We start from the raw sequence: 13,069 nt of genomic DNA, 5'->3' as shown, positions 1-13,069 counted from the left end.
GTTCATTCATTCAGTAACAGTCATCCACCACTCACTCTGAGTCAGGCTCTGTGAAACACAGTGGGGATTCAGGGGTTCAAAAGAGAGAGAAAATATATGTGGGCCTCACAGAGTGCTGTTTCTTATTAATTTTACTGGGTTTGAGGACTCCTTTCTGCCTTCTCCCTTTATTAAATTAAATGGTATGTGTGTGTGTCTCTCTCTCATACACACACACACACACACACACACACACACATACATATAAATGACTGATCATAAAACAGATAACCATATACCTACCATCAACTTTTGTAAAAAAAAAAAAAAAATCATTATCAATCCCATTGAAGCCTGCTGTGTGCTTCATCTAACCTCACTCCTTCTTCCCCTCCTCCCCACTTCTATCACAACCACTATCCAGAACTCGGAGCTCATCTTTCCTTTGGGAGCTTTCCACACGTGTACCATATGGAATTTTCAGTGCCGCTCATAGATCTGCTCAGTAAACACTAGTCATAGCGGTTATTACAACCTGAGGCCACAGATACCCTGCTGAATATTTGAACTCCCATCTGGCTTCTGTCACTAGGATTCTAAGGCTTTGGGTCATGGCTGGGAATTGAGATTTTGATGTACAGCATGTCAGGTTTTAAGAAGTTCTAGTTTAGAGGGATTTTTATAAGAACTGTTCCCAGTACAGCTGTTTACAGAGAGACCTTGCTGCACCCGAATAGAGAAAATATGGGTTGTGGCTGTGGCCAAATGGTTTGAGTACAGGACTTTCCAGGCAGCTCTCCTCCGGGCCCTGCCTGGCACCTCTGGGGAGCCACCTGCAGAAACCAGAAGCAGGTCCTCAGAGTCTGATACTAAAACAGATCTGGCTGCTCCTGCTGCTGCTGCTGAAAAACCCTCACAACCACTTTGTGAAGTCTACAGGGAAAAGCTATTTGTGTCCCCTGACTACAGATCAAGAAACTGAGACTCAGAATGTTTCGATGCTGTAAGGTTGCATAATTAGTTTAGGATAGGAGGGAGACCAAAAAAAAAAAAAAAAGTGTCTATGACTTTCCATTCAGCAATAATTGTCACCATTTACTGAGCACCTACTATGTATCAAGAACTTTACATGCTTTATACCATGTAATTCCATCCAACCCTATGAGGGGAGGTGTTGCATTATCCCATCTTAGAGATTACCATTAAGGCTCAGAGGTCAAATGACCCGTCCAAGGCAAAAAGGACTGGAACCCAGCACTCTAATCCCAAACCTTAATCTTAAATCACCACGTCCCTCTTATTCAGTGGCAACAAGTAGCACACAACATGGATGAGACTGGAGAGGATGGACAAATGGGCATGTGCTTCTGAAAAATGGGGATGAGGATAGGGTCGGGGTCAGGGTCAGGGGATAGCTTAACTCAGAAGGTCAGGCCCTCCAAGAGAAAAACTGTAAGGGTCTTGCCATCAAGAAGCAGGGGTGGGAAGGAAGGTAACTGAGGGTGTTCTGAACAGAATATCCAAGAAGCAAATGTACCCCTGCTACAAGGGCAGCCAGATACAGCCAAACAACTTTAAAAGAACCGAAGCTTACAATGTGGTTCTGCATCGTTGACGTCAAAACATGATAATCATTTTGCATCCCCTAGACCCCTCCCTCTTCATGAGTTTATTTCTGGTTTTGCCTGTCCTCAGTCTAAATGGCACAAGCAGAGACCCTAAAGATGGGGGTATGACCTCCAAAATGATCTTCCACTTCCACCTGCTCTATGGGAACAAGAAGGCTCCAAAGCAAGAACATCTTCCAGCCCTCCATGCTGGTATTCATCCAAAGTTCAAAGGCGATCGCTTTCAGGGGTAAATACACACCCACAGATGCAAGCTAATTATGCAAATAGGGTCGCTGCTGGATGGACAAGAACTACAGCCCAGTAAGAACTAAAAGGATGCTAGCCAAGACCCAGGGAGAAAGGCAAAGGGCATTTGCAAAAGCCATTTTGTGTGTCCTCCATTAATGGTATTAGAATCAATGGTAGCTTGACCGACCGGCTTGATGAAGGACATTTGTGATGTCAGAGTTCGATTGCTATAGGTCACAAATGCCCTGGAGGTCAGAGCCATCCTGATGCCACCGCCATGAAAACAGTGACTCCCTGCACCACCCAAGAGGATCGTGACAGCTAGTGGCATTCAGCAGACTGCATCTAAAAATAAGGAGGCAGCAAAAATACGTGGGGGGGGCCAAAGAGAAATTCAAATATGGTCTTCAGAGGGTTGTACCTGCCCCTGATTCCTGACCCTTCCCTATTCCCAGTTTCTTGGGGAGATGTTTTGCATCTCTGTCAAGAAAAAAGTGGAAAAAATTTCACTGCATGAAGAGGACATGTCAGGCACAGCTCAAGAGAGAGAAGCACCAGCTTCCATGACGAGGAACAGAGCAGTCAGAGGTTGGAAGGGAGTTTCAGATATCAGAACCACATTTCCAAATAGCCCATTCTGCACATTCTATTTATAAACTGAGTTCTTTTTTAAGCGTACACTGTTTTTACATGTTGGCAATTTGAGAACCTAGGTTTCTTTATCATGGAAACTTCATACAAAGGACTAGATTTTAAAGCTTTGGTCAACCAGGATTTGGGAGTAGCTATACCAGCTATGTTCCCAATCCACTAGAACTTTTACAAGATATGGAAAATCATATAATAGCTCACGTGATGGGTTCTGGAATCAAATCCTAAGGGGTTTCATCCCAGCTTTGTCCCTTTCCAGTTATGTTTCCTTTGGCAAATGACTAAACAAAGTTGGACAGTTATGACATCTCCCCAAACCTGTTTGCTTGCCTGTGAAATGGGGATCAGAACCTCCACCTCGTGGGGTTCTCAGCAGGATTAAATGAAATCATGCACTGATCATGGTATGGGGTACACTGAAGTGTTTAATAAGCAGCGGGAAGTCCCGAGAAATGGATATGGAGGCACAACCCCACATCAGAGAGCACAGGAAAAAATGAGGCTCGAAAGTACAGACACAAGTGGGAGGGGGGCAACCAGGGCAGGTTTCGGACATCGCGGAGCTTCAGTGAGGAGAAACACATTCTGAGAGATGCTAGCACCGAGGAGTGTCATGTGCAGAGAAAACATCTGGGCTCTGGAATCCCAAGTCCCTGTGTTCAAGTCCCGGTCTCCTTGGCTCTCTGATCTGGGACCAAGCTAACTAACCCCTGAAGAGTGGAAACAACCATCAGCACTTCAGAGGGTTACTGGCAACGTCGATTGAGCCGGGGAGGCCAGATGCTGGCGTGCACAAGGAACCCTACAAGTGGTGGTTGCTGGAGGAGTTTGCAGGCTTGAAAGCAGGGGAGCAGGAGAAATGCTAAGTGTAAGACAGAATCTCATGAGCTGCCGTTCATTATATGTGTACTGAATGCCAGGTACTAAGCTAACCCCTCAGAGGGTGACTTACAAGGGCAGTTAAGAGCCCAGCAAGTTAGGTGCCCCGGATTCAAATCTAGGCTCTGTGTTTCCTCCCTGTGTCACTGTGGGCAAGACACTGAATCTCGCCAGCCTTTAGTCCCCTTGCTCGTAAAGGGCAGGCGGCAAGGGTGCGTTCCCTGAGCAGTGTGGCGAGGAGCAAACGGGAGAATGGACACAAGTCACGAGCACAGGGCCCGACACATAGTGCTTGTGGTGTTAGCTGTCATTAGTATTGACATGTGTGTGGCTCACGTAGCCCTCACAACAGTTCAGGAGCTAAGTGTTAGTATCTTCTGTTCACTCAAACAGCTGAGGCTCAGAGGGTAAATCACTTGGCTAAGGTCACAGTAAGGAAGCCACGGGACTGGTTTCGTAAAACTAGAAAGCCCGGATTTTTGTTCTCTTTTTAGGTAAGCTGGTAAATGGCCCAGGGTTGAGGCAATATGACAGTTACTTTAAATGCACCTTATGCCATAACCCTCATCAGTCTTTTTTCTTCTGATTGCCCCCCATGACCTCACCTCCTCACCTGGAGACGGTGTAAGGTGTAGGGTCCTCTGTGACCCCAAGCACAGCCAGTGGAAGCATCTGTGGGGAACTGCAGGTTCACGAGGTGGCCAGGGTTTATGAAATGTCCATTCTGATTTGCAAGTAGGTCTGACACAGACATGCTTCCAGCTGGCTGTGATTTCGATAAAAACCCCTCCTCCTTGGTGCCAATTAGCAGACATGAAATGTCCCTGGCACACTTTGTAATTCAGAAAATGTATGTGCTGATTAGTTAATCTCCTGCTGGACACACCATTATGACCAAGGGGCTGCAGGCCAGCATCCTGCCCTCGCCCCATCTCCATTTAAAGGCACAGAATGTTTTCCTCCTGAGTAGAAATCACTGTCCCCTCATTCATTTATTTCCATCCAACAAATATTGAATGGGTACCTACCATGTGCAGTTTTGTTCCATACAGTTGGGATATGGCAGTGAACGGTGCAAGGAAAGTCCCTGCCTTCGCGAAGGGGAGTGAATGATAAACAACTAAATACACAGGACTGCTTCCATAGCACAGATGTTATGAAGGACACAAAATGATCCGACAAAGAACAGCTGAGAGGGACAAGCTACATTAGGTAGAGTGGCCAGGAAAGATTTCTCCAAGGAGGTGACATGGGAGCTGAGACTGAAGGCTAAGAAGGATCCAGACACACAGTGTGGCAATAAATGTGCCTCGAACCAACAATGGAAGAATAGATACTTCCTCTTTGTTCCTGCCAAGAAGGACCCTCACAGGAAGGTTGAACTCAGTGAGATGCCACAATCATAGAGGCAAGTGCCGGCCTCTCTAAGCCCTGTGCCCCATCTCGAAGATGGGGTGCTGGGCCTGTACACTACATTGCAGGACTACAGGATCAGAACACCTTCCAAGGGGCCTCGCACTCGCAGCTCTTTAAGCAATGACCACACAGCAAGCAAAAGCAATCTGTCATTTTTTTTAGAAGCAGTCAGAATGGCTGTTTGGAATTGTGTAGTCCAGGCCTGTCATCTGCTTTGTTATCATTAGGACATTCTGACTGAATTTCCACGTCCACTTACTCAGAAAATATTGCTCTGTTGTGAGTGTCCCTCCCCACTGCCACCACCTCCTTCCTCTGCTCCTCCCCCACTCCAACCCCAATCTTGCTCAGACAGAGCAGTTAAGAGCTCAGGCTATACTTCCAAACGTGGGAGACAATCCATCACCCACAACCCCGCAGAGAGAGAGAAAGAGAGAGAAAAGAACCATTGGCTCAGTTGTGATCATGTGATGTTGGGCATCACATTCTACTCCTATTACAAGACATACCTCGTTTGTCAAATTAAAATTTATTAGAAAGGTTTGCTTGTCTTGCAGAACACTCGCAGAACAAGTTACACACAATCCAGGGTTTTACTGTACATTCTTTGCATTAAAGGACTCTCCTTACGACCCACTCAAGAACACACTATGGCTCACTGACTGTGAGATCACATCCTGGATCAGATCCAACTTCTGTACCTGAATTTCCTCACTAAAAGGAGGATCACACAGTGAAAACCAAACAAACAAACAAGCCCAGGCTATAGGACTGGAACACTTGAGTCGTATCTCAGGTGTGACTGTGTGACTTTGGGCAAGTGGCTTCACTTCTCAGAGTCTTAATTTTCTCATCTATATGATGGAGGCCATCTCACCAACAACCAGATAAAGTAAACACTAAGCTATTATTATCCTTATTTTTCGAAAGTGTGTAAAACCCTAACAACTCGACTTAGAGAATGGAGATTTAAGTCTTTAAGGCAAAAGAAACTCAAGCAATGAGCGGAGCAAGGAGCCAGTTTAATGATCTGTATCCACCTGTGGCGTTTTCCGTTCTTTGGGATAAGAAGCAGCATCACAATCAACAGCGTTCAAGAGGGCCCTTAATTTATAATAATACTTTGGTGCCAATAATCATAGAACACCTGCTACGTGCCAGACACTGTTCTACGTGCTTTACTTACATGTTCCGATTTAAACACCCCACTACGACCGTACAATGTAAGCACTATTACTACCCCCATTTTACAGATAAAGAAACTAAGACCTAGAGACAATAAGTAACTTCCACAGGGCCACAGAGCTAGGAATCTGTGGGGTTCAGGAATAAACCCAGGCAGCCTGACTCCAGTCTCTTCTGCTTACAGCTTGCCACCTCATTTAAGATGAAACCCCAAAGCCTTCCTAAAGACATCAGGGTTTTCTACTTCAAATAGATTTGTCTTCTGAGTGCTCAGTCCACAAAGAATTATTATTACCTGCCTAATCCTGAAACCCCAGGCCTGTAGACACAGCACTAATAAGAGCTCCCACCCAGTGCTACACAACGCCAGCCATAGGTACATTCACACCTCCTACCACTTGATGGGATTTTCGGGTGCCTGTTAAAATGTCAGTGGATCTTAGAGTTGAAGTCCTTTCCACATCATTTACCACAACCTGGAAGGTCAGATTCACATGGCAGTCAGCCTTCCCTTGGCAGTTACCTTCCTCAGCCCGGGAGGGCCCCGCACTCCCTCTCGGAAATGCTACGTCACAATAAATGTACTCAAAAGAGCAGACAAAGCACCACTACTCCCTTGGGACCCAGATGCGGTTATCTCAAATAACCTTACCTTCAGTCTCCGAGGGACAGACTCCAGCTGCTGACTCTGGGCCGATCTGCAGATGAGACCGTCCATTTCCAGACCCAAGTGATATTAACGCATCTCCAAAGGCATGTGCCCAGCACTAGCGCTGGCACCAATTTAGGCAGAGGGAAGACAAGCAGGATATATCCAACACAGGTGCCTTCTCTTTTAAGGGCTAACAGTCATGAAGGGCAGGATAAAACTGCCTACGTTTGGTGGTATAGAGTGAAGAGAGCCTAATTCGAAATCCGGGGGAATTTACTGGTATGGTGGGGTGCAGAAAGCATCCTAGTAATCGCCAACTTTGTGTTCATGCCTGCTTCTCCTGCTGAACGGAAACAGACACCTGGAGACTCCCACAGCTCCTACTTGCTGTTGTGCTGAACGGAGCACGTCAGCAAACGAGGAAGCGCCACGTTCCTTTTTGCAGGCCCTGAGAGCTCAGAGCAGCTCGGTGTTGAACCCAAGCGTGACTGCCTGCTGGAAAGCTCGGGGTTCTTCAGTGCTGACTCTGTAGCGATGGATCAGAACTCTGCCTTTGGAGAGTGAGGGTTAGGGGAAGACTCCCCAAAATCAGTGTTTCCCATAAACCCCTCGCAAGATCAGTCCCACACCCTCCTGCAAAGAATGAGGCTGGGATCATCATGAAAGTTTCCCCAAAGAGAAAACTGGTCTGTTAAATGAGCTCGAGTCCTCGGAGAGGAAAGAAATCAGGCCCCAGATGAAAGAAATTGGCCAAGAGATGGAAAAGTCTCTCTCCTGCTCCTTTCCTGTTTTACTGGATTTTCATAGGAACTCACTCACGGACAAAGCGTGAGGCTGTCTTTCAGAACGCAAGTCTTTCTAAATGTTATTGGACCAATTTCCCATCATCCTTTTGGCTTTCTCCTGCCCCCTTCAGCAGGATCAGCTGGGACTTCATCTGCACCCAGGAGGGCCAGGAGCCAGTTCCTGGGATGAGCATTCAAACCACCTGCACAGGGGCAGCCCGGGGTGTTGCCCAGGTGCCCCACATTTCTCGTCGCTTTCTTTTAATCTGGAGCAGTTCTTCAAGATTCACCACCTTCTGGTGCGCCTGGGTGGTTCAGTGAGCTGAGCGTCTTGATTCTTGATTTCAGCTCAGGTTGTTATCTCATAGTTTGTGGGATCAAGCCCCACCTCAGGCTCCATGCTAGCAGCACAGAAGCTACTTGGGATTCTGTCTCCCCCTCTCTCTGTCCATCCCTCACTCATGCTCTCAGTCTCTCAAAATAAATAAATGAACTTAAGAAAAATTCACTGCCTTTCATGCCCTTGGCATTTTTAAGAATAGAGGCCTTTTATTCTATAGAATATCTCTGAGTTGGGGTTTGTCTGATATTCCTCCATCATTAGACTCAGATTATTCATTTTTGTCAGTAACAAAATAATCCTCAGCATCAGACAGAAATGCCTGAGTCCATGCTATATAAACATAAGGAAAAGCTCTTCCTTACAGTAGAGTGCCAACTACTAAATGTAAAAGGAGTGATGGAATTTTTTACAAAAATTACCATTTGGCAACCACCACACTAATAATTGGTTCAGGTAAGAAACATCAACAGGTATTAAAATCAGTGGATGAAAGCTTGAAGAACTCAGAGTATTTCCTCACATGATACTTACTAATCACAGAGGGGAAAAGAGCAACTTCATAGTGGAGAAACCTGGTAGAGAACCACTGTAACCAAAAGACCCCAGTTAGCATCTCCAGTAGTGGGGAAATAGACACCATGTACCTCCCAATACGATGAACTGAAGACACAACACCTCTTCTGGGAAATGACAAGACAGATTTCTGTCCAAAAGGCTTAAGAATTTTAAAGAACTATCATTCTCTCCAGGGTCCATTCACACACAATACATTCTGAAATCTTTTTCACCTTCACAGACCCGGTCTTGGTCATCTTCCCAGGAGGAGCTAGCAACAACCGGGATGCTGAAGAGCACAAATGATCTGCTGGGATGGAAACTGCTCAGTGGAGAGTTTGTGGACCACGTGATATTCCTTGGACATCAGGGATGGTACCGGAATACCAACAGGCTGGCCTCTGGGACAGAAGGGCAATAGGAGAAAGAACAAATCTGTCTTCATCCAGAGTATCCGTGGGTGGTGAGCCAGGATGGGGAACAGCACATGAGCCATGTTCTGTTCCAGGTTACAGCAGACTCCCACCTCTCCTGGTAGTCTGTTCTGTTGTCAAATCCAAGGTTTGTCTTGCCAGTTTCTCACACCTTGGCACCTCACTGACAAATGAGAAGACTAGACTTCAGGTTCCTTCCAGCTCTGTGACTGGCCTGTCTGTGCAGCTCACATTTGGAGCAGTGCAGGTAGGGGATGGTATCACATTCTCCTCTTGGATATTCAAGCCAGAGAAGCCAATGCTTCTTCACAATACCCCTAGCCTTCACCCCCTCTCCTGACTCCCACCAAGCTTCCTGTGTCCATCCACCACATCTTTGTTCTTTTCCATTCCAATTCCATGCTGTCTTTTCCCCCTGACACTCTCTGGTCCAGAGGATTTCTGTTCCAACATACTGATCAAAGAAATGAGGAATTGGTACATAAGGAATCTCAGAAGAAAATGATGATGTAATAATAGAGATACCACAGATTACAGTGCTCACAGTGAGGCTATTTCAAGTCTAAAGATATAAAAATCAATTATAACCATTCATTCTTTTCTGTTCCGAGTAAGTCATCCTAAAGGGCAAGTCACTAGAAGATCTTCTATGCCTGGTTTAAAAAAAAAAAAACTCTAAAATACAAATTTTACATCCAATGTGGAGCTCGAACTCAAAACCCTGAGGTCAAGAGTTGTATGGTCTGTCTACTGACTCCTCCAGCCAGGCACCCTGACCCTAAAATACAAATTTTAAATTGTCTCTGTTAACTGGAGAGAGACATGGCACAGATAAATGCAATTTGGAAATACCCTGAGACTCTGAGCTGTGCATTTTCATCTTCTCCTCTATCTTAAGACATCAGTGAGAATTTCTTCAAAGCACATTCTGCCCTGATTTTTAAAGACAATGACAAGAGCACAGCAGTATTTGGATATGTTGGTTGTTTTAGAGTTCAGAATTATTATGTTGCACTGAAACAGCTGAGTCTTTCATCCAGCCCTGCTGGTAAGCAGGAGCAAGCATCAGCCAAACCGTGAGCAGAGTAAGGGATAGATTTTGTGGTTACAGAAATGGTTTCTTCTATGTGAAGGTGCCACATGGAGGACTCAACCTAGCACCCATCTCCTAATTAAATGAATAACTTGGACTTTTTACCACAACCTACTCTCAGCCCTGGTGGAAAGTGGTAATAAGCAACAACATGCCCTGCTGTGTTGGCAGTATCTGCGAGGTGGTGAGTCAGAAGGCAAGAAGTAGGGAGAGACCACAGAGAGAATAGTACAGTGATGACATTGCCTTTCATACATGGTCAGTGATGCTGTTGCCAATTGTCCATCATTCCTTGTCTCCTAACTGCTATGACTAAATGTTAGTTCCATTTCCTCTGGAATGAGTTCAGGTTTGGTTGGCCCCTCTTTAGCCTCAGCAGCAAAGAATATAGAGATGCCACCTTCATATTCTGGAACTGACTTGTTACTACCATGAGGCCTTATAGCCCACGTATAAATAGGTTTCAGTGACTTCATTTTCCAAGAAAGTCATAGACTGTCAGAGTTAGAAGGAATTTTACTTTCATAGATGATGTATGAAAAGGGAAGTATAGGCAAGCAGCCCATACGAAAACAAGCTGCATAAACTGGGGGGTGGAGCGGGGTGGGGGGGGGGGGGAGAGGTGAACACACAGCATTACTCCTAATCCCCAGAAACCATTAGACCACATCAGCTCATTAAAGCCTTGTGTTCAGGAGCCTCTCATTCCTGTTTTCTTCTTACATTTTCCTTCTTCCTCCTCTCACGTTAACAGTGACAGGAAATCACCACTCCTAGTTTTTACACTGGTTGTTTTTTTAAGACTCTGGGAACTTTCCGTGACTTATCAAGTGGAGGGTTTCATGAAAATTTAGCTCTTCCTCTGAACCTGCTTAGCCAATAGACCAAATACTTTTTTATTTTTATTTATTTTTATTTTTTTTAACGTTTATTTACTTTTGAGACAGAGAGAGACAGAGCATGAATGGGGGAGGGTCAAAGAGAGAGAGGGAGACACAGAATCTGAAACAGGCTCCAGGCTCTGAGCAGTCAGCACAGAGCGGGGCTCGAACTCACAAACCGTGAGATCATGACCTGAGCTGAAGTCGGACGCTTAACCGACTGAGCCACCCAGGCGCCCCGACCAAATACTTTTTTAAAACATCAAACAACAAATCTGATTTGTTCCCAGCCAAACCCAGAAGCTTAAGAAAAGTACCACTGCCCTCCTGTCCCCCATTTCCTAAAGTTTTCATCTCTAGACTGTCAATCCCACTATATAGATTCCAAATAGTCATGGGCTGAAAAGCAGCATAAGGGATGGGGGAGGAGGTGAGGATGATTTAGGATGGTCAGAATGAGGTCAGCCCGGAAATTGACCCTCAAATAGTTTACTAACCACAGAGTCTGCGTTTCTTGTTTCTTATTACTATACATGGGTCCGGGGAGAGGGTATCATTTAGGGGAAAAAGCAGAAAGAAAAAATGGGAGAAAAATTCACTCCTCCATGGAAATATAAGCAGAAAAGCTATAGACTCTTGTGTCTCTTGGGTTTTTTTAGTATTTTTAATGGACCAAAAGAGAATCTTTATGTGGTAATACGTATGTGAATGATGTTTATAAAATAAGGTGTAATATCTTAGCTATTATGGGCTATTGTGTAAATAAATCTTAGATATATAAAATACATAATCTTATAAAAAATTATTTTATGGAGCAGTGGACACTTAAACTTCCAAAGTTTCATATCTTTGTTCCAAAAAATAGAAAGCTCCAATGCTGGCAGCTTATTTCCTTAGTATATTCCACTGTAAAGGCAACAAGTTTGGTGGCGTTTTATGTGTTTTCTAGCTCTGTAATTTATAATAATCCGTATGGATTACTTTGAAATGTCTATTACTTGTGTGTTGGTGTTCTTTGCCCATGCGGAGTCATCAGAGATCTGTTCCACGCTTTGCATCTTGGAAAACCAAAAAGAATTTTCTAGTGAGATGAAAAATACCTAGAACATGCCTTCACTGTTGGGAAAACCTCAGATTTATACCACTGGTAGCTTTTTGCAAGTCTGAGGAAATGGGAAGTTTAAAACCAAAGTTATTGTCTCTCACTTAAATATTGGGTGTTGGTTAACTTTTCTCCTGGGAAGGAAGCACATATTTTTGTTAAGTCCTTTTTTCTTGGACATGACATGTTCCGGAGGAAACCGGAAGACAGGGCCCTAAGCTGCCTTGCTTCAGGATGACTCTCCACCATCAGTTTCCAAAGAACTGTCCACATATTAATTCTGTTCTGTGATTCGGTGGTAGATTCAATGACTTTCAGAGCTCAGAGTTTTGTTTGGGTTTGTGGCTCTAGTGAAGTGCTGAGTTTACTCTTTATAGCCAGACTGAGGAGAAGAAGCAAAGGCAACAGGGGCCCCCTTGCTGGACAGGTCCGTTTGCACCTCCCACTGACACAGGAGATCCACACCAGAAACCAGGGCCCACACTGCCGTCTGCTCTCCACGCAGGGAGGGGCCCATCATATGCCAAAGTGGGGACATTCCCCAACTCTCCGTCGTCAGAGATGCATATTGTTCCCAGCTGTAAGCTTGTGAAGCCCAATGTGTGTTTTAGCATGGAACAATAAAACCGGTTTAGTCGTCCCTCAGGTCTGGTTCTTTCAGTAGCTGGCTTGGAGGGGGAGCATTTTATCACAGATTAAACGTCAACATTGAGCATTTAATTTTCCCAAAGGGCATTGGTTCCTGGCAGCTGCTCTGGACATCCAAAAGGGAGGGCTGAGAGGAGAGGAAGGTATCACTTTGTCAGACGGCCACTGCTTAGGATGGGTGGGGATGACCCCCGCGACCTCTCAGCACTCGCCAGGCCAGCTCATCTCTGCAGAGCAAACTTCCAGTTTGTACAACCACGTGGGCCCAGGAAGGCCTCTTGGCCAGAAACCATCTCTGCTCGAGTCAGAATGCAGAGGTCAAGAGCACAGCCTCAAGAACCTAAACTGCCAGTCACCTAGCAGCTATGTGGCCTTGGGCAAGTCACTTAACCTCTCTGTGGCTCAGCTTCCTTTTCTGGAGAATGGAGCTACAATAGCATCTTCTTGAGGGACGTATGGTTTAAATGCCTTAAAACGTGTAGAGCACTCTGAACATACACAAGTAGTCAAGAAAATGTGCCTTACCACCTTCAAAATGTTTGCCACATCCACCAACCATCCAGATTATTATTTACTTAATATTATTTTAATGGATTCAATTTTAATC

At 45.2% G+C, this 13,069-nt stretch overlaps 1 protein-coding gene and 1 long non-coding RNA gene across 2 annotated transcripts in view; one reads left to right on the top strand and one right to left on the bottom strand.

Annotated features, from left to right (window-relative positions):
* Positions 1-10,260, top strand: part of SH3RF2 (SH3 domain containing ring finger 2) — a 129,379-nt gene extending 119,119 nt beyond the window's left edge. The window contains exon 11 of the mRNA XM_060635836.3: positions 8,546-10,260. The gene's annotated coding sequence lies outside the window, so the exon portion shown is untranslated. The remainder of the gene's footprint in view (positions 1-8,545) is intronic.
* On the bottom strand, positions 301-8,539 carry LOC144616922 (uncharacterized). Its single transcript, XR_013556796.2, has 2 exons — positions 3,982-8,539; positions 301-3,351 (listed from the first exon to the last, which is right to left on the bottom strand). It is a non-coding gene; the product is annotated as an uncharacterized LOC144616922 (long non-coding RNA).
* Positions 10,261-13,069: the final 2,809 nt, after the last annotated feature.

Source organism: Panthera onca, chromosome A1 (assembly GCF_046562875.1).
Source record: "Panthera onca isolate mPanOnc1 chromosome A1, mPanOnc1 haplotype 2, whole genome shotgun sequence".
Classification (NCBI taxonomy): Eukaryota; Metazoa; Chordata; class Mammalia; order Carnivora; family Felidae; genus Panthera; species Panthera onca.
This window is presented reverse-complemented; position numbering and strand designations above follow the sequence as displayed.